At 35.4% G+C, this 22,737-nt stretch overlaps 1 protein-coding gene across 1 annotated transcript in view; it reads right to left on the bottom strand.

Moving 5' to 3' along the window:
* Window positions 1-2,083: 2,083 nt before the first annotated feature.
* LOC136042589 (uncharacterized) overlaps window positions 2,084-22,737 on the bottom strand; it is a 478,776-nt gene continuing 458,122 nt past the window's right edge. Inside the window, exon 2 of the mRNA XM_065727565.1 lies at window positions 2,084-2,140. The gene's annotated coding sequence lies outside the window, so the exon portion shown is untranslated. The remainder of the gene's footprint in view (window positions 2,141-22,737) is intronic.

Here is a 22,737-nt window from a genome sequence, read left to right as displayed (position 1 = left end):
TATATATCTTCTATATATATAAAAATAAGTTGTCTGTGTGTGGATCTGTGGATCAGGTGACGTCAACTAAAAAAAAACTTAAAAAAAAAGGAAAAAACTGAAAAATAGAAGAGAAAAAGAAAACTAATAAAATTAAGAATAAAAATAAAAAAGATAAAAACTAAAAAAAAAAGTAAAAAGAAAAAACGAAAAAAAACTAAAAAAGCTAAAAAAAAGGTAAAAACCAATAAAAAACTAAAAAGAAAAAAAGGAAAAAAACTAAAAAAAAATTTCATCTAAAAAACTAAAAAAAACTAAAAAAGGTAAAAACTAAAAGAACTAAAAAAGAAAAAAAAACTAAAAAAAGGAAAAAAACTGAAAAATAAAGGAGAAAAAGAAAACTAAAAAAATATAAAAGGGGAACACTGGGACACAAATGACGACCGGGATACTGGGAATATAAATGACGACCGGGACACAGGGAATGTTCAATTAGCAATCACCATCAACAAAGCTCAAGGGCAATCATTAGAATCATGAGGTATAGATCTGAATATGGATTGTTTTTCCCATGGACAATTATATGTTGCATGTTCAAGAGTCGGTAAACCTGACAATCTAAATAAATGACGACACTCAAAGAGAAAGCGACCGGGACAAAAGGAATGTTCGATTAGCAATCAACAAAGCACCGGGACACAGGGAGTATAAATGACGACGACCGGGACACAGGGACATAAAAAAAGGTCAAAACCAATAAAAAAGAACTAAAAGGGGAACACTAGGACACAAATGACGACCGGGATACTGGGAATATAAATGACGACCAGGACACAGGGAATGTTCAATTAGCAATCACCATCAACAAAGCTCAAGGGCAATCATTAGAATCATGAGGTATAGATCTGAATATGGATTGTTTTTCCCATGGACAATTATATGTTGCATGTTCAAGAGTCGGTAAACCTGACAATCTAAATAAATGACGACACTCAAAGAGAAAGTGACCGGGACAAAAGGAATGTTCGATTAGCAATCAACAAAGCTCTGGGACACAGGGAGTATAAATGACGACGACCGGGACACAGGGACATAACTACAAAGGGGACGCCGGGGTGCACAGGGGGATATATAAATGACGATGGCGACTCAGGGAATGGTCGATTAGCAATCACCATCAACAAAGCTCAAGGGCAATCATTAGAATCATGAGGTATAGATCTGAATACGGATTGTTTTCCCATGGACCATTATATGTTGCATGTTCAAGAGTCGGTAAACCTGACAATCTATTTATATGCACAGACAATGGGACAGCAAAGAATGTTGTCACAGGTGGGACATACGGACACAACTACAATGGCGCGTAACTAATATGGCGCGTAACGACTTACGCGCGCGGGGGGGCTTGGGGGGGGGGTTGTGCGAAGCGCCCCCAACAACTAGGTGTTGGGGTGGCGCGAAGCCCCTCGCGCCACCCCGACACCTAGTTGGTGGGGCGCTTCGCGCCCCCCCAAGCCCCCCCGCGCGCGTAAGTCGTTACGCGCCATATTAGTTACTTGCCATTGTAGTTGTGTCCCTGTGTCCCACCTGTGAATATAGATAGATTTATATATGTGTTTCAAACTACGTAAAAATTGCGAATATACAACATTTTTGGCTTTCCCACTACTGGGAGCTTTCCGTTTCCAATTGCCAGCAATTGATCTGAAAATGTTTGACCAGAGTCATCGTTTTGCAATCGGACACGCATATTTGTAGTTAATTTTAATATTTTTACGTGTGCCCATAAATTAGAATTTTTCAGGCAAGCATTCATTTCGTCTGCAGGAGTTAAACTACGTAAAAATTGCGAATATACAACATTCTTGGCTTTCCCATTGTCTTTGCATATACAAAGCGTAAAACTTGCGAATATACAACATTCTTCGCTGTCCAATTGTCGCTGCATATAAATAGATTGTCAGGTTTACCGACCCTCGAACATGCAACGTACAATTGTCCATGGGAAAAACAATCAGTTATAAGATCTATACCACATTTTTCTAATGATTGACCTTGAGCTTTGTTAATGGTGATTGCAAAAATTTTAATATTTTTACGTGTGCCCATAAATTAGAATTTTTCAGGCAAGCATTCATTTCGTCTGCAGGAGTTAAAACTACGTAAAAATTGCGAATATACAACATTCTTGGCTTTCCCATTGTCTTTGCATATACAAAGCCGTATGTACTAATAATGACGTCATATGCAAACGCTCTTTTTACAAACAAACAAACATGCATACACACAACTCGTTTTTATATAGATAGATAGATAGATAGATACAATACAATATAATTTGCGTAAAACTTGCGAATATACAACATTCTTTGCTGTCCAATTGTCGCTGCATATAAATAGATTGTCAGGTTTACCGACCCTCGAACATGCAACGTACAATTGTCCATGGGAAAAACAATCAGTATTAAGATCTATACCACATTTTTCTAATGATTGACCTTGAGCTTTGTTAATGGTGATTGCAAATGCTAATCGAATTGGGAAGTGCAATCTTTTAAATTGAAAAGGCAGATCCGTTGGAATCATGGGAATGTGAGGAATAAGAACAGCCTCACCCTCAAAAGCCCCTGTCAAGATTGTGGCCTCTATTAGGTTTTCCATTGTTTTTTTTTACGGCAAGTCGCGTGCCATTGCAAAGCTTTGGTGGGTTGATATTTCTTAAAAGTATTATTGGTACGCCTATTTTTAGTTGTAGCACGTGTGGTGGAAACCCTGAAAGATCTATGGAATTTAAAAATTCAGATGGATAATTAACCGCTTCATTTGGTTCCAAAACTGTGTCGACTGACTTGTAAAGGACTGCCTGGTCATTCAGAGCTTGGCATGCACTACGGTAAGTGTCATGTATAGTACCGTTTACAGTTCTCAAATACTCAAAGGATGTCGGACCGGGTACATTCACCAAAAGCAGGCGTAGAAAGAAGCATTCATGTTGATTGGGGTGAACGGTGTAGAGTCTTCCTATCGTGGTATCTTTGAAGATTGTAGGTTCTTCAGTCATTTTACAATTAGAAATTTCTCTTTCAATGGTCTTCTTACAATTAAAAATTTGTTTTTGAACGATATTCTTAAATACCTGTGTCCTGGTCGTCATTTATGTTCCCTGTGTGTCCCGGTATCCCAGTCTGTAATTTCTCTTTGAGTGTCCCGGTCGTTATTTTCCAGAGCCTCGAGCGATTTTTTGTGTGCCATATATTCCCTCTGTCCTGGTCGTCATTTGTGTTCCGGTCTGTAATTTCTCTTTGAGTGTTTTTTCTTTTTAGTATTTTTTAGTTTTTTACATTTTTTCTTTTTTCAGTTTTCGTTTTCTTCTTTATTTTTCAGCTTCACTATGAAATACATATCGCCGAACCTCTGTTTTTTTAACTAAAATCTGATAGACATTGATGACCTTATCCAAGTCAAAATCCCAAACCCAATCATCATCGCTATCATTTTCAGTTTTGATATGTTTTGATTCTCGCTGTCCAGGTGGATCTTCATCTAACTTTGCGGTTTTGCGTTCTTTAGCCTCAAGCCTGTTTCATTGCTGTTCTTTTGATTCCTCGGCACGCTTTCTTTTCTGACTTTCTCTATCAGCAGCAAGTTTTTTGGCATAGACTCTTTGAGCATCTTCATCGGCTTTTGCCATGGTAAGTTCATCAGTCATTGTAAACTTAAACATTAATAGATTTCTACGTGAACATATGTCTTATATATCTTGAATGACGTCACCGTCAAAGCAAAAATGTCGACAACTAACTTCATGACGTCAGCCGACACAGAAACATGACGTCACCTGATCCACAGACAGACAACTTATTTTTATATATATAGAAGATATACATATACATATATATGTATATCAATACAATAACATTAATTATATTAATGTTAATATAACATTATTATTATTATTTTACTTATTATTGTATCACTTTTTCTTAACCTTTTGTATTAATTTATTATAATATTGTTTATTTATATCATATATATATTTATACATAATCTATTAATTATTATTAATCTTTGGGTAAGTTCTTTACCTTAGTATGGCATATTTTAATAGTGTGCTTTTATAAACCCATAATATGAAGTTTGGATGGAGCTTTAAGTGTTACAAATTTAGTAAGCTGTTTAAGAATAGTTTATTTAGTTAGCTTTTAAAATTAAAAAAAAAGGTAAAATGTGTTGTTTGTTATAATTACTTTTTACATTTTACAAAAAAAAAATTCTTCCCGTGGACTTAGTCTAATGGTTACCCGTGGAGACCATTAGTCCGCCCCTTGCGAACGAGGACGCGTCCACTTGGCATACTTTCGTATCTTTAAGGGGCATTTTTTTTTTTTTTTTTTTTTTTTTTTTTTTTTTTTTTTTTTTTTTTTTTTTTTTGTAATCTCACCTTCAACAAAGAATTTAAAGCTTGCTTAAGAAATAAAAATTTTGATGTTTAGCAAACAAGAATTTTCCAAACGTGCAATCCTGCAAAATTTCTTTGATGTTGAAAATATTTAGGCCAACATAGCATACAATTTCTAATACTGCATTCAATTCTATTCTCTATAATTGACAAAGGCTTTATACAACAATGATGACCTACAAGTTTCTTTATCTTCCTCTAATATAAATAGCATTTCGCGAACAGTCGGTCTCTTAAGTTTTGGAGAATAAGGCATCTGAGCGACTCTGGTTGCTACTGTTTCCAATTTTGGCTTCTTTCTCGAGCCGATTGCTTGTAACGCTGTACGATTGGCTTCCGCTTGACACATCTCTTCCATCTCTACCCTTTGCATCTCTTTAACTTTGGCTCTTAGCTTTGCTTGCTGTTCAGGGTCTTCAGTCCTAGATCTGGATTTGGCAGCCTTTAGTAATGTTTCCCTTTCGTTTTCTTCCTGTTTTTTTCTTTTTGCTTTCTCTAAGTCTTCGAGAAATTTAATTTGAGCTCTAACATCGTGACCAACATAATAATCTTCTTTGTTCTTAATAATTTCCATTTTATGTTCCGTGACAACCGATAGGCGTTCCAATATATTTTTTAGTCGTTCTTGAGCAGCGTGATTAAGCAGGGTAATGAAATCTGGGGATATCTCTTCTATACCAGGATATCGAGATAAGACTTTCCGCACTTTTCCTTGTAATGACGTTGGAGGAAAAAATACTTCGTCTTTAACTGATCGGATTTGAGTTCCAACTAATTTAGTAGGACCTAGGAGTCTTTGAGATTCCTCTGCTAAATTGACTCCACCCATCGTTGCAACGTCATTGATATCATCATCACCACTATTGACAGTCGAGGAATTAAGAGACGGGCTGAATTTGTTTTCTTTGGATATGATACTCTTTTGGACAGAACTACACATGGACACAGGGCTTTCTATTCCTTTATTAACTGTTTTGAGCTGATTAGGAGTTTCCAAATTCCTATAGGGTACCTTTTCTTTCGGGATGACTATTCTGTTTTGTATATTTGGGGTTCTAGGTAGTTCAGGTGGTGCACCAATTATATGTTGGGTAGCAACAGGAGCTTGCACAGTTATTTGAGTTTGGGGGCTTTGAAATTGGTTAGGCTGAATGGCTCTGATTATTGGAGCATTTGCGACTGTTTTGGAGCCAAGTGGGGACATGGGACTAGCTGGGACAACTGGTGGTGGAGCAGGTGCTGAAGTTAGAGATGGCGGAACAAGTCCATCAATTTTTATATCACCCGTAGCCAAAGAATACCGAAAGTATGGTAGTGTTTTCTGAAGGAAGGGGGATAAGCTCTGATTCTCTGACAAATTTAGTTCCTTTTGGATTCTTTGTGTAAATTCGTCAGGTTGAATTTTTTGATGAATTAAAGCTTGAACAAGTGTTGACACATTTTTAGAGGTACCTTCTGCTCGATCGTTGCTTCGTTTGAGGAGTGTCACTAGGATATTCTTCAATTTTAATTTAGCCTTTTGTAGAATCATCAATGGTCCACTAACCGCACTAGCACTAGCCTGGTTATGTTGAGCTCTGACAGCCACTTTTTGTTGAGCTACATTTTGTCCCAACTGTGATTGTTTCACAATATTTTGTGCTGATACCTGGGGTGGTGTCTGCAGTGTTTGCCCTTGTCTCTGACATTTTTTTGGTGCATGGTTTACACATGGTAATTGGTGTTTGCTGTTCTCTGTCTTCAAAACAAGGTGCTGTCCTTGTCCAGCCGGCTCACTTTGGTTTGCAGAGATATAGATCCCTGGCATTATGGGTCTTGCTTCACTGGCGATGGCTTGTTGTGGAGCAAGCAGAAATCTTGGTGCCAGTTGTTTTTGGGAAATTTGAACTGATCCAGTTGTTCCTGGCGTAACATTCGCTACTTGCATTCGAGGTGGAATCATTCCAGGCTGATTTATAACAGTTTGCCGCGTAGGCACTTTTAACGTTCCATTTGTTCCGGGTTTAATCATAGCAATGCTGGCTTGGTGAATATTAATAGGACTAGAAGCCGTTATTTGAGACATGAAAGGTTGTGATAGTATTAACTCTGAGTCAGATGTATTGACTGGCTCATTTTGATAGACAGCTGGATATTTCTTGTCGTCAACCCTGCTAGTCAAAAAACTAAGCATTTGGCTATTCACGGAATTAGGAAAGTTTTGGAACAAAACAGATGATGTTAAGCTACCAGTCAGAGAAGTAAACACAAAGTTTTCATTATCTGTGTCAACAGCATTATATATGCCATTGATTGGTTGCTGTCTGTTATTTTCAGCCTTGTTTACACTTTGGAATGAGGATACTGATGCGCTGTTTTGCACCAAATTTGAACCATTAGTATTTGGAGATGCTAACTGACTTTCTAGGTCACTCTTTGTCATCTCATCCACGCCTGTGTACATAAACTCATAAAGAAACTGAGAACACGCTATTTTCTTAAGACCCACACAGGATTTGATATTTCTGTAGCTAAAAGCTTATTGATCTTTTAAATATAAGACTTTTAATGTCTCACAAATTAAAACACGTTTACAGTTTGACAGTTATTTTGCAACTGATAAAACCAATTAATGAATAGCAGTATTTATATGCTGTTGGCCCCGCCTACTTTTGAACGTTTAACCAATTATACAGCGTTAAAATCGTAACAGCTCCGACACCGGCATTACAACCGTGTGATGGGAAATCCAGCCTTTTAATTGCGTCGTTCTTGTTGCTATTAAGGTTGTACAGCCCATGTCTGGTATGACAGCATTTTCTGGAGAATCTTTTGCCGGATATTTAATTTTCGTCTAAGTTTTACCTAAAGAATTTTTGACGATATTACAGTGATGTAGATTTTGCAGCTTACTTTGGAATAAAATTAAACTTCTAAAGAAATCCCTGAAACTTCAAATTATATACCTAAAAGGCCCTCACAGTAGAAGCAGACAATTACTCAGGACTAGCTTTTACACAGCAAAAAAAAGTAATTGTTTAGAAAAATTCAAGATCAATAGTAGTTCTTATACTTTGGAAATTATTATTATTTTTTTTTTTAGAGGGCTGTATTGTGGCTCCTTGTTCTATTCCACCTTCAGGTACCGCCCCTTTCAGTCTTCAACTTTTTTTATACAAATATGATGCTAATCTTTTGACTTGTGATTATACAGGTATGTTCAAGGAAGTAATAAAAGATTGAAAGTCAACCAATATAGCCTGTAGAATTATAGTGTGACTCCTATAAATCAAAACTTACTAAGTACGTATTTTGCAGATGTTTTTAATTTGTTTCATTGCAAACGTTAAAAGGCTTATAAGCTACGAATCTGAGGCTACTATTTTATTATACAAAAGTGCAATATCAAAATGCGTTGAGTATAATTTTCACAAATGTTGTTTTATTTTCTGTAAAGTTAATTTTTAAAGGATTTCAGAGGCTATTGAATAAAAATAGGATTATGAGACAGAGAACATTACCATGCTAAATATATAAGAATTATGCCAACTAAAAACGTCTTCAATGGAAGCTCTTAATTAAATTTTTGATCACGGTCTCATTTCTATTTCTTCTTTTATGCACTTTCAGCTTCAGGTTTTGTTTTTTCTGGTTTTTCAGGCTTCTCTGTTGTTTTTTGTTTTGCTTTTTTTCTTGTCATTGATTTTATGTTGATAATTACTCTATTGAATCATGTTGCATTAAATATAGATTGGCATAGCTATTAGTCGAGGTATCTGTACTTTTTATCTAGCTAGAAGCTTATCTTTTTATTATTTTTGTCCAGTAGGTCTTGTAAGCCAGTGTAGCCAGTACACAGCCAGTGTAGTCTTGGAAGTCAGGCATTTGAACATTGTCCTAGACCTTTGCCCAAAATAAGAGTGTTTTATGTCCCTCTGCCCCCTAGGAAATTACCAGGCTATCAGAAAAAACTCAAGTTAGTAGATCATACCTTTCCCTCCAGAAATACCTTGGTAAATCCTTCATCCTTGTACCAACAGTATATTCCGAAAAGATATGACCCCCTCACCTCAGATTCCGACTGCTCCCTAGTTTCTTAGGCTGCATCTATTTGTCGTTTTGCCTCAACGCGTGTGAAAAAGTATCTGTCCCCTATATAACAGAGCAAATAATCGACCCGTTACCAAAGTTTTCCCATTTTTGTTGTCATCTCAGATATTTCCTTTTTATAAAGTTACTTTTTGTATAATTCTATGTTCGGATTTTTTTTCTGTTTATTATATGCTGAATATTTGCTTAACAAGGAGAATGTGTGCATTTGGCGAACATTCCTGGTGATCATATAAAAAACAAGCTTATAAGACCTAATTACGGCTACAGACCATCGCCTAAAAATGTGTGTTTTCAAGGATAAACTGGTCATTGTCATTCAAAAGGTGTTATGTGACATCGCTTCAAAGGTGGATCTAGGGGAAAATCTGGGGGGGTGACTAGGGCACCAACGAAAACGCTAGCTATCATAACCAAGGATACAAAAAGCTTGTATTAATCCAATTATCAATTATTTAATTTGGATCCGATGAAAACATATTAAGTGCAAAAATATTCGAGGTATTCCTGTATGAAATTGTTAGATTAGATTATGGACAGTTGTAAATTATTTCGGTCCGAATTGGTACAAATCCAAAAGAAACCGCTTGTTGATTCTTTGGCCCTCATCATCGATGTAACTGGTATTTTTAACTAAATATTGGGTATCCAGTGCCTCGTGTGAATATATAAATGTCTTTCGATTCTTGACGGCCACTTCTTAGTTTAACCCCTTTTATTTGGTGCTTTGTTCACCAAATAAATTTGTAGTCATTCTTGCCTCTCCAGGACCATTTTGTTGCTGGCTCATGTCGCATGTTAACTTGTGTTTTAAATTAATTACTTCTGGCTTGGGAAGGGGATATTTTTACTTTTTTTAGGGGGGGGGGTTCAAAAACTAGAAAGTCCATCAAAATATTTTTATTTTCATACATGTTGCATTTTTACAGTCAGAAAACCATTCCGGGTTGGTGGTAGAGTTCAAACCCCCTCCCTCCCTCTGGATACGATCTTGTCCAGAAAAATCTTTTCTTAGTATTTCCATTGAAAGAAGTGTGTTTTCTTGAGTATTTGTGTTGAAAAATCTCTCTCTCTCTCTCTCTCTCTCTCTCTCTCTCTCTCTCTCTCTCTCTCTCTCTCTCTCTCTCTCTCTCTCTCTCTCTCTCTCTCTCTGAAAGAGAGAGATTCGAGGGGGCGAATGAGGGTTTGCCCCCTCGTCAATACCCTTCTCTACACTGAAGCTTGAATTTAGTCCCAATTCTTTAAGAATGACCCCTGAATCACAAAGGCCGTAGGATAAATTGTTGAAATTACCATATATACTTTAGCGTAAAGAGCGAGATATTGAGGAGGAGATGAACGTTCTTACTGCTCCTTACTTCCAGTTGAATTTTTTTTTCATTTATTTTCTCATTGTTTTTTAAATAATGTTAGAAAATCCTGCGTCCCCTTCATGGAAATTCTCTTCACTCATGATAAATTCCTCCATGGAAAGATCCTCCCACGTAACCCTCCCCCCCCCCAACGCGGAAAAACCCCTGAAAACGTCTGTACATTTCCCAATAACCATTACTATATGTAATTAAATAAAAAATTATTAAATAATAAAAAAAAACAAGTTATTTTAAATGAAAGTAAGGAGCGACATTAAAACTCAAAACGAACAGAAATTACTCCGTATATGAAAGGGGCTTTTCCTCCTCAACGCCCCGCTCTTTACGTTAAAGTTTGACTCTTTCTCTTAACTCTACATTTTAAAACAGTAAAAAACTTTAGCGTAAAGAGCGGGGCGTTAAGAAGGAAAAGCCCCTTTAATTTCTGTTAAGTAATGCAAGTAAATCCTGCGCTCCCTTCGTGGAAATTTTCTTCCCCCATGACAAATTCCTAGATGGAAAGTTCCCCCAGCATATCCCCCTCTTCTCAACCCCTGCCTCCAACCAAAAAATCCTCCTGAAAACGCCTGTACACTTCCCAATAACCAAATAACCATTACTACATGTAAGCATTGGTCAAAGTTTTTAACTTGTAACCCCTCCCACGGGGACTGTGGGGGTGTAAGTCGTCCCTAAAGACATATTTATAAGGTTTTCGACTACGCTGAATAATATGGCTATCTCAGAATTTTGATCCGTTGACTTTGGGAAAATAATTAGCGTGGGAGGGGGCCTAGGTGCCCTCCAATTTTTTTGGTCACTTAAAAAGGGCACTAGAACTTTTAATTTCCGTTAGAATGATCCCTTTTGCAACATTCTAGGACAACTGGGTCGATACGATCACCCCTGGGAGAAAAAAAAAACAAACAAATAAACACGCATCCGTTATCTGCCTTCTGGCAAAAAATATAAAATTCCACATTTTTGTAGATAGGAGCTTGAAACTTCTACAGAAGGATTCTCTGATACGCTGAATCTGATGGTGTGATTTTCGTTAAGATTCTATGACTTTTAGGGGGTGTTTCTACACACCCCTATTTTCTAAAATAACGCAAATTTTCTCAGGCTCCTAACTTTTGATGGGTAAGACTAATCTTGATGAAACTTATATATTTAAAATCAGCATTAAATTGCGATTCTTTTGATGTACCTATTGGTACAAAAATTCCATTTTTTAGAGATTTGGTTACTATTGAGCCGGGTCGCTCCTTACTACAGTTCGTTACCACGAACTGTTTGATAATGGTCAAAATTTGTAACTTGCTGCCCCTCCCCGGGAGCTGTGGGGGATTAATTCGTCCCCAAAAACCTAGTTATTAGGTTTTTTTACTATGCCGAACAAAATGGCTATTTCAAAATTTTGATCCGTTGACTTTGGAAAAAAATTAGTTCGGTAGGGGGCATAGGTGCCCCTCAATTTTTTGGGTCACTTAAAAAGGCACTAGAAAAACTACTGCAAATAAATCAAAGCCAAAACAAACATAAATTACCATAAATAGCCGAGTCGAACACAAAACTAGCAGAAATTCACATGGTTAGGGCTCACAACCTCTATGCATTCTCAAGGCCAGAACATAATTTGCACTCTAAAGACAAAATACAAAAGAATATGTGTTGTCAGTTTAATATACATATGCTCATATTTATTGTTTAAAATTTGAATAATTTTCTATCTATTAAGGTTATTCAGTAAAGTGCAAATTATATTCTGGCCTTGGGCAGACGTAGGGGCTATGAGTCTTAATCATTTTATTTTCTGCTCGTTTTGAGTTTGACTCGGTTTTTTATTGTAATTTCTGTTCGTTTTGGGATTTCATCTATTTATTGATGCTGATTTGTGGTGATTTTACGCTTGGTAGATTTTTTTATTCAATTTGTGCTCATTTTTGGTTTAATGGAGTTCTTTACTTTTCCTTGAAAAACTTATTTGTGGAAACATTTTTTAGTAAATTGTCAGTAATGAACAGAAATATATTGGAAGAAAAATATTTCCTTTAGATCTTTTTTTAAAGAAACAATGAGACTGAAGCCAATCAAAATTTGTGAAGGGCGGGACAAATTTTATCCATGAAAAGTTTAAAAAGATCATTTTCAAAATTTTTGCTTGTGTCCCAGTAATTACACTGTACTTTAGGGTTGTTTTTCTATTTTTTAGATGGAAATCTGTAAAAATTGTACAAAATTTTCTTCTGTGTATCAGGGTATTCGGGGTATATATTTTCGAAGGGGGGGGGTGTACACTGAATGTCATTTTATGTCTGAAATTCCTCTCACAAATTGAAGTTTGGTCTCCTAGTACGGCTTATTAAAACTGATAACCATATAAAAATGATACCCCTTATATGTGCATGTAGTTTTGTAACCTTTCAGCTATGCTGAACAAACGGATATCTCAAAATTTTGATCGAACAATTTTTGAGAAAAAAAGGACGAGTGCAAAAAATGCGCTCCAATTATTTTGGCCACGTAAAAAAGGACACTAGAAACTTTAATTTCCGTTCAATTGAGTCCTCTCCTGATTTTTTAGAACTATTGGCTCGGTACGATCATCCCTGAGAAAAAAAAAACAGATCCTTGATCTTTCTTTTGGCAAAAAATTAAAAAAATTTCATTTTTGCATATAAGAGCTTGAAACCTATATAGAATAGGAAGTTATTCGTGCTTATTAGGTATTTCAATTGCAAACAAGAGAATTTGGAGAATTAATTGAGTATCGATTAGATATTAGAAGTAAAAAATTAAAACCATTAAACAATTCCCAGAGGATATAGCCCACCCCCCTTACTCCCTACAGACTTCAGTCATCAATCTTTTATCGAATTAACTTATCGAGTTATATTACAAATCTTATTATGAAAATCACCAAGTCGTATTTTCTTTTTCAATAACTTTTTTTTTGTCATTCAGAAAATCATATTTAATGTATAGCTACCTTCATTTTTTCAATAACTTCATTTCTGATATATTTGCTGATCTAGAGGGTCTATTCATATCCAGTCCACTTTCAATGGTTTTAAGAGAGAAAAAAAAAAAAAAAATCTAATTTGGAAATGACAGATTATTGAGAAAAAAACCCTAAACATGAAGAAAAAAAATGACCCGAGCAAATGTTGAGAAATAGGAAATATAGAACATATTTGCAATTTTGCAATTAACTAGGTTCGCTTATGATCTTGATGATAACGCTCTGAGGTCTATATCTGATATAGTGGGAAATCAGAAGTTTCGAAGGCTGTATATTCGCGTAAATACTAATTTGACACATGTTGGGAGGCGTAATAGATCACTTATTATCCTTTTTTTTTCATTAGGTAGCTTCCTGTATGATTAAATAAAAAAAAAAACAAGTTTTTTTAACTGAAAGTAAGGAGCGACATTAAAACTTAAAACGAGCAGAAATTACTTCGTATATGAAAGAGGCTGCTTCCTCATCAACGCCCCGCTCTTTACGCTAAAATTTGACTCTTTCTCTCAATTCTTCTTTTTAAAACAGTAAAAAACTTTAGCGTAAAGAGCGGGGCGTTGATGAGGAAGCAGCCTCTTTCATATACGAAGTAATTTCTGTGCGTTTTAAGTTTTAATGTCGCTCCTTACTTTCAGTTAAAAAAACTTGTTTTTTTTTATTTAATTTCTGAAGGTTTTTGAATCAATGCATGTTTTGATTTTGGCTCTCCGCAGAGGAATAATCAAAACGAAATTTACATATATTTTTTTTGGCTTAATAGCTTTCTCATAATTTTGATCGAATGATTTTGAGAAAAAAAGAGCGGGGGACGATACCTAGTTGCCCCCCGATTTTTTGGTTAATTAAAAAGACAACTAGAACTTTTAATTTTTTACGAATCTTTTTATTGGTAAAAGATTTACGTAACTTATAAATTAGCTTACGTAAAGAACTTTTGTATTCTCATGTTTTTATTACATATATGAGGGGATTCGCCCCATCGTCAGTACCTCGCTCTTTACACTAAAGCTTAAATTTTATCCCAATTCATTAAGAATGACCCCCTGAATCACAAAAGGCGTAGAATAAGTAGTTGAAATTACTGAAAATACTTTAGCGTAAAGAGCGAGGTATTAGAAGGAGGTGAGCCCCTCATATGGGTAATAATTTCTGTTTGTTTTAAGTTTTATTGCTGTTCCTTACTTCCAGCTGAAAAAGCTTTTTCACTTTTATTTTTTAATTGTTTTTTTTTAAATAATGCTAGTAGCCTATATCCTGCTCTCCCTTCATGGAAATTTTCTTCTCCCATTACAAATTCACTAAGGAAAGTTCCCCCAGCATATCCCCCTCTTCTCAACCCCTCCCCCAAACCAAAAAAATCCTCCTGAAAACGCCTGTATACTTCCCAATAACCATTACTATATGTAAGCACAGGTCAAAGTTTGTAACTTGTTGCCCCTCCCACGGGGACTGTGGGGGAGTAAGTCGTCCCCAAAGACATAGTTATAAGGTTTTTCGACTACGCTGAATAAAATGGCTATCTCAGAATTTTGATCCGTTGACTTTGGGAAAATAATTAGCGTGGGAGGAGGCCTAGTTGCCCTCCAATTTTTTGGTCACTTAAAAAGGGCACTAGAACTTTTCATTTCCGTTAGAATGAGCCCTCTTGCAACATTCTAGGACAACTGGGTCGATACGATCACCCCTGGGAAAAAGAAAAAAAAAACAAAAAAACAAATAAACACGCATCCGTGATCTGCCTTCTGGCAAAAAATGCAAAATTCCACATTTTTGTAGATAGGAGCTTGAAACTTCTACAGTAGGGTTCTCTGATACGCTGAATCTGATGGTGTGATTTTCGTTAAGATTCTATGACTTTTAGGGGGCGTTTACCCCTATTTTCTAAAATAACGCAAATTTTCTCAGGTTCGTAACTTTTGATGGGTAAGACTAAACTTGACTAAACTTGATTGATCCATTTTTTAGAGTTTTGGTTACTATTGAGCCGGGTCGCTCCTTACTACAGTTCGTTACCACGAACTGTTTGATTTGTTTGATCGAATAATGAATCTATGGGCAATAACGTGAAAAATCACTAGATTTAGAAAAACCGGGAAATTCCTTAAAAATCTAGGAAACTTTAAAAATCCAAAAATCCCTAAATGAAAAAGCCTTCCCCTAACAGACCTCAAAATCCCTGTTATACGGGGGAAATCCATAGAGTGGAAACGGTGGACACATTGCTATCAATTGTTTCGATGCTTCAAACCTCTAAGTTACCCTTGTTTTGAAATAGATGGCGCTGATGCATCCACTCTTGAGACCATCACATAATGTTCCAATTTGCATTAAAATGAAAAAATGTAATGCAATATATTTGCTACAATATTTGTCACCACAACTAATGAGGTTTCAATATATTATTCTTGTTTATAATAGATGTCTTATTCCATATAAGTTATAACTATTGCTCTAATACCCCGCCCTATGGCTTATTCCTTCGGATACACTATGAAATTATGAAGAACCCCAAAATAATTCGGGTTTTGACTAGTCAAGTAAACTTTTTCTGTGTGTATCTTACGTGGTATGTAATTACTAAATTAATGGGGCTCAAAAAATAGAATTTAGAGTTGACTGCTCTTCAAATCAGGATCTGAAATTACAAATTATTGACTTTCCCCTCTATGCATAGCATGTTCAAATTTACAAGTTTAAATTCTATCATCCAATTCAGTTTTTTTTTTGAAACAAAAACTTTGAAAAAAAAATTCGTTCTCTCTTTTGAGAGGGTAATTATTTGGCTATATGCGTAAACTGTTAAGTTTCATATTAATCATCATTTTAGGTCAAATGCTTGTCAATTGGCTGTTGAGTAAATTGGACGAAGTAAATTATCAAAGACATTCCCTGGTGCAACTGGAAGTTCGACAGCCCATTATTAATTTCTACACTATGCTTTTGCATGCTGGGGTTATAAAACCTGTTGAGGATGGTAACATCAACGGGGTGGATATGGACTTTGAGGTATAGAGCTTACTGATTTCTCACGACCCCGAAATATCTAGTATCTAAAGGTTGCTTGGTTTAATTTTACGTTAATTACAAATATAACGAAATATTATGGTTGCATTTAATGTGAAAATATTTTTTTCCTTTTTTTAATTCATTTTTTTATTATTTACTGTGGAACAAGAAATTAAAATAAACTCTAAGAGGAATAGAAAATTTGGAATGGGGTCAGCTATGACCTTTTTTCAGCTGTTGGAAAAAATACCGACAAAATGGTGCACTTAACAAACTAGCATTTACAATGCAAAATAGGCTCTTCAAAACTGCACAATGCCACTAGAATTTTGCCGTAGAATTTTAAAACCGATTGATTCGTAGACAAAGGAAAAAGCAGTTCTGGACAATTTATATAATAACCAGTTTGTTTCCTATTCCTAGGAAAAGAACTAAAAACATGAAAAATAAAACAATTGAATATGAGAACGCTGATAATTGAAATCCAGGTTTTTCATTAGATCGTAATCATCAGTGCTGTAATTTTCGTCAATTTTTTTTTTGGGGGGGGGGGGAGTTGGAGCCAATGTTTCCAAATCCAGTGAAAATGGCAGTGAAAAAAGAAAAATGAGCCATAAAGTACCATAAAGGCAAGGATATACTAAAGAAAACTGACCTATTTCTCTGGATGCTAGAATTGTACAGGCTTATTTTAGTTATTACAAGATTATTAGTAGAAAATAAACTTTAGCTGGGATCTGGAGGAGGCTGTTGGCCCCCCTGGCTCATAGCAAATTACGCTCCTGATGAACATGAAATGTCTTTTGAAACATTATGTTGCATGATTATTGATTCTAAATTCCAGTTAGTTTTATCGGTAAATTACGGAATAAGTGTAGTGGGACAAGTAGCTAACGCGGTTAAGTCATCAGGATATTAGTGTCATCTGGTATTGGGTGACACTTGACATTTTTTCTAGCTTTGGAATAAAACCATAAAGGCAAGGATATACTAAAGAAAACTGACCTGTTTCTCTGGATGCATGAATAATACAGGCTTATCTTAGTTATTATAAGATTAACTAAAGCGAACTAAAGCACTATTGTTTGTTTCTTTGAATAATTAAAAAATTACTTACTTGGAATCAGATTTTCTTAAAAGAGAACCTGAAAAAGAGAAATTGAAAATATTAGTCATAAGCTAAAGCACAGTTGTATTTTCTTTAAATAATTGTAAATTAGTACCGTGAAATTGAAGTTTCTTCCTCCATGTTCATTCAAAAAAAAAAAAAAAAAAAAAAAAAAACAAGGGAAAAAGATAACTATCGAATATTAAACCTAAGCTAAACGAATTTTTTTTTTAAATCTCACCGCGTTGCTACCGCCTCATTTTGTTCTAGTTGAAGTCTTAGCATTGAATTGAAAACAATAATGTTTACGAAGGCTTCTTCGTATCAAGTTCCTTAGAAACTCAAAATGCTGAAGTCTTTCCTATTTGGAAAAACTTGTTAAGTTTTTTGTGAAATTTATCTCATTTTAGTTCAAAGAAATGTAGCTAGTTAAAGCTTGGGATTCAGCTTAAAATGACATAGTTTGCTAATATTCAGAATAATTATTTCATTCTGCGAAATTTTTAAACAGTAAAGTTCTAAATAAGTGCAAAGAGGACCTTTGGATGGAAATTTCCAAACTTCAAGATTTGAACCTGAACTAAAAAAAGGATATTACTCTAGGCCAACGGTCTTATGTCCAGTCCGACACATTTAAATCTTAAATTATTTGCTCTCTTTTGAATTTCTTTCTTGATTTTCTTTGGAAGACCATTTTGTATGCAGTCAGTTTCACCATACATTCGCCAAAATCCAGATTTATTAACCAAGTAAATTTTCTAGGGTTTAGATTTCTTTTGAATTTGGATTGTGAGTACTTAAGTTTATTTCTGATTCAAAATTTGGCATTGTTCTATGCTTTTACAATGGAAAAAATCGTTAATTTCTTATGATTTGCGGCCGAATGCGATGGTCTGATTTTTGTTAAGATTCTGTGACTTTTAGGGAGTGTTTTTTCCCCTATTTTCTAAAATAAGGCAAATTTTTTCAGGCTAGTAACTTTTGATGACAAAGACTAAATTTGATGAAACTTATATATTTAAAATCAGCATGAAAATCTGATTCTTTTGATATATATTTTAGCATCAAAATTCTGTTTTTTAGAGTTTCGTTTACTATTGAGCCGGGGTGCTCCTTACTACAGTTCGTTACCACGAACTGTTTGAACACTGGTCGAAGTTTGTAACTTGCAGCCCCTCCCCCAGGGACTGTGGGGGAGTAAGTCATTCCCAAAGACATAGTTATTATGGTTTTTGACTATGCGGGACAAAATGGCTATCTCAATATTTTGATCCGTTGACTTTGGAGAAAAAATTAGCGTGAGAGGGGGCCTAAGTGCCCTCCAATTTTTTTGGTCACTTAAAAAGGGCACTAGAACTTTTCATTTCCGTTAGAATGAGCCCTCTTGCGACATTCTAGGACCACTTGGTCGATATGATGACCCCTGGGGAAAAGAAAAAAACAAAAAAAAAAACAAACAAATAAACACGCACCCGTGATTTGTCTTCTGGCAAAAAATACGAAATTCCACATTTTTGTAGATAGGAGCTTGAAATTTTGCTACAGGGTTCTCTGATACGCCGAATGCGATGGTGTGATTTTCGTTAAGATTCTATGACTTTTAGGGAGTGTTTCCCCCTATTTTCCAAAATAAGGCAAATTTTCTCAGGCTCGTAACTTTTGATGACAAAGACTAAATTTGATGAAACTTATATATTCAAAATCAACATGAAAATCCGATTCTTTTGATGTATATTTTAGCATCAAAATTCTGTTTTTTAGAGTTTCGTTTACAATTGAGCCGGGTCGCTCCTTACTACAGTTCGTTACCACGAACTGTTTGATCAATTATCTTCAAGACTTAGATTTGGTGGTCTGGATTTTTACCACCTCTTTTGGCCTACTGGTGTGGTCAGATGTGGTATTTAAATATAACTATGATTAGATTGAAGTCAAGTTTTCAACAAATCTATTCACCTTACCACCTAACAGTTCTTATGACCAACCGGTGTGGCGTGATGCGGCATTTAACTGCAACTCTAGTTACACTGATGCCGAATTATCAATAAATCTATTCTTTTAGACTTACGTTTTGGGCTGATATTCACCACCTACCATTCCTGTGGCCACACATTCTGGCCTGCTGCTACCTAAAACCGGATTTATAGTGAAATTCAACTATTCAGAAAATATATTCCCTTAGTCACATATTTCATTTACATGATTGATTTTAGTCATACTTCTTTGAAAAAAAAATGCATTAGAAGGCTTTCATATTTGTACAGATATCTAAAAAAAAGAAAAAAAGAAGCTTAATTTGTGGCGGACTAGACCCGAGTTTATCGAAGTTCAAGGCTTATGGCCTCCACATGCTAGAAGGCTGGGCTTGCCGAGTCACACCAACCCGTTCCACACCAGGTATTGAGATTCTCAGCAACGGGAATAGAACCCTCATCCTGAAGGACATAAGATCGCAATTCTGTGTGGCATCCATTCTACTGTGATGGATCTAGTCTATTGACGTTAGTATTACATTAGTTAATAGTTTCTAAGACCACTCCAGCTATTCTTGACAAAATGGAAAAAACTTTCGAAGAAGAAAAAACGAGGATAATTACAGCCAGTGAAGAAAGAAAGGATGAATGTGCAGACATTTCCGTCCAGACCTTCTCTCGACCGTCCTCTGTGCACAAAAGTAAATAACAGTAAAAAAAAATATACCAATGAAATTCCTAAGGACAAATTGAAACAAAGCAAACACTAATTTAAAAAAGGCCCTCTCAAAACAACCGCGATACTTTATTATTCTTGCTTTTGTTTTTGCCTTCTGCAAATGAAAGGTTTGACAAATATTTATCTCTGTCTTTCCTTTTATAAATAAATAAATAATTTTATTCCTCACGCCTCTCAATACAAAATTTCCACATAACTGACACCTTATTAAAAGAAAAATGCTATGGCAGGGCGAAGAGCGATTTGACTGCGGCACGATTGCCATTTAAAGTCGTCCTACGTTGAAAGTCTCGAGATGTGGTATGTTTATGTTTAGGTTATTGGAGAAGGCTTCCAGTGATTTTATCTTTTCGACTGGGAACGGTAGTTTGTTCCATATCCTGATGACCCGGGGTATGAACGAATGATGGTAAGAATTAGATCTTGCAATCTTGATCTTCAAAGGATCCAATTGCAAATTGCGATCTTGCGTTGCTTTGGGGAGTTATCTTAACAAACTTGTCTTTTACCTTCCTAAAATTCTCCTGAACTATCTTGAAGAGGGTTTTTAAGTCTAAGACCGTTCTTCTTGTCTCAAGTTTAAGGAAAGTGAGCCTATTCAGAGCTTCGTCATACGGAAGGTTTCTGAATCCTTGAAGTCAAAGCGTTTCTGGACTCGTTCTATTCTGTCAATATCCTTTTTGAGATATGGCGACCAGATGCCAGTGGCGTATTCAAGCTGTGGCCTCGGGTTTTTAATAGATAAATAATGATTTGCTGACATTTATTTGAAAATGAGTTTCCATTATAATTGATATTTATAGGTGGTGGAAATGCTCAAAATCAAACACCAATGGTACAGCCTTCTTGTCAGATGATGCAAAGAGGATCACCGTCAAGGAATAGTATCCAGCCGATGGTGCAATTTCAGACACGCTCAATGTTTGCACAGTCCATATCTTTTGGTCTTCCACCTCACATTACAAATCAACTTCCTCATGTTTCACCTCCCACTCCTTTGACAATTGGTCATCAGTCAATATCCCTCTACCCAATAAGATCTAATTTATAAGTTTAGTTGTACAATTTGCTATTCGCCAAAAAAAAAAAAAAAAAAAAAAAAAAAAAAAAAAAAAAAAAAAAAAAAAAAAAAAAAAAAAAAAAAAAAAAAAAAAACAGCTATTCGCCGACTGTATTTCCGTTATGCGAAGTTCCTTTTAGGTATCCCTCTATGGAAGAGCAATCGACGACTTGTGCTTAGTGTGTAACCATTTGTAGTCTTTGAAGAACGCCGGTCTCGCTTTATGAATACACTAGAGCGTGAAAATAGTTTACTGAGTGCTTTTTTGTGGTGAGATTAGTGAATGTATCTTTTCTTTTTCCTTTAGTTTTTTTCATTACTCCATGTTAGCACTATGTGTGTCTTTTTGGGAAATAGAATAAAAATAATAATAATAATAATATATCAATCAGAAATTGGAAATTTTAGTCCTTTTTTATTGCTCGAAAGTGATTGGCGACCAACCAGCTTCTGACCCAAAACTATTTTGATATCTGGTCCTTTTCTTACCCCTTGGGACGTCTGATTTACGTTTGAGGTTCCTCCTCTGAATTTTCTCTGTGGCTGTTCAATTTTGAGTTACGGGGGAAATTTTCCATGGGTGGGAGAATTTTCAGTTGAGGAAAACTTTACACTAGATTTTTCATTTTCTACAATTTCCACAACTCTATCATTATAAACAACTACTTTGCCATATTTCTTTGTCAGTTTTCTTCAACCAAAATTCAACTAACACCATTTACATCATTTTCGTGTGGTTTGTCTTTTGTCCTGTTGAAGTTTGCTTTTTCGTCTGTTTCTTGGGGCCCTTTATCAGGTGTTTTTATGTCATCTAAACTTGGGATTTGCTCACTAGCACTGTAAAGTGCTAGGTTTTTGAACTTCTTCAACTTTGTTTTCCTTATTCACTTCACCACGGACAGATATTTTAGACAGATATAGTCTAATAGAACATAAACTGCCAAAGATGTCTTAACTGACTAAAACAAATCAAAATTTTCAGCAATTTCCAATCCACAAAAATTTAAAAAAGGAATCCAGCATTGAAGAAAAATTAAAGTTTAGTAAATAGACGATTAATAGTCCAATTTCAAATTATTTTAGAAAATAGGTTACAGTATGTCATGGTTTCTTACATCAAATTTTTTGAAAGTATGCTAAATTGAAATGTAACTAAGTATTGAGCTTTCCAAGGCTTGTAATAGTAAAAAAAAGAATATTTGCAAAGATGGTAGATATATTCCCCTAGGATGGTAGATCTTTCTCCACTATTCTATGGTAAGGTCATCACCCACCCCTCAGATTAAAAAAAAAACACACCCTTTTTGGCATTCCGTTGAAAAAAAAAGACAAATTCCCCCCCCCCCCCCAATCAGATTTAATACATTTCGTCCCCTTAAACCAACATTTAGATTGGTTGAATTGGCGCCATTGGCTGTCATACAAGGATGGTTCAAGGATAGTTCTTCTACAAATGACCCTCTTTGCCCCAGTGTCAACCACATTTTCTAAAGCCACTAATAGACTATGGGTCATCATTATCATCAAAGAATAATCAAAATTCTTGTAACCAGCCTACTTTCTGTTAGTGCTGAAGTGGTTAGCTTCTCAGAGATTTCTTGAATGGGATCTTGTATGCAAATAGCAAGATGTCATTGTAACCAGGTTTTGAGAATGTCCAGGATACGCAAAGCCAGTTAAATAAAGTTTGTATTTAGACAGTCTGAAGTTTAAAAAATTATCTTAGAACGCTTGTAGTCTAAAAAAAACCTAACCAGTATAATATTAATGTCTTAATGGTTGAATGAAAAATGAGACTTCTTACAATTTCCACTCAATGAGTACATAAAAAAAAATGAATCAATCCAATGGTAACAAAATTCTCAGTATAATAAAAAAATCGATTTTTAAATTAATTTAGAAGCTACGTTACAATATGCTACAGTTTCTTGTTTACTTCTTTTG

This window comes from Artemia franciscana, chromosome 2 (assembly GCF_032884065.1).
Source record: "Artemia franciscana chromosome 2, ASM3288406v1, whole genome shotgun sequence".
In the NCBI taxonomy this organism is placed as follows: domain Eukaryota; kingdom Metazoa; phylum Arthropoda; class Branchiopoda; order Anostraca; family Artemiidae; genus Artemia; species Artemia franciscana.
This window is presented reverse-complemented; position numbering and strand designations above follow the sequence as displayed.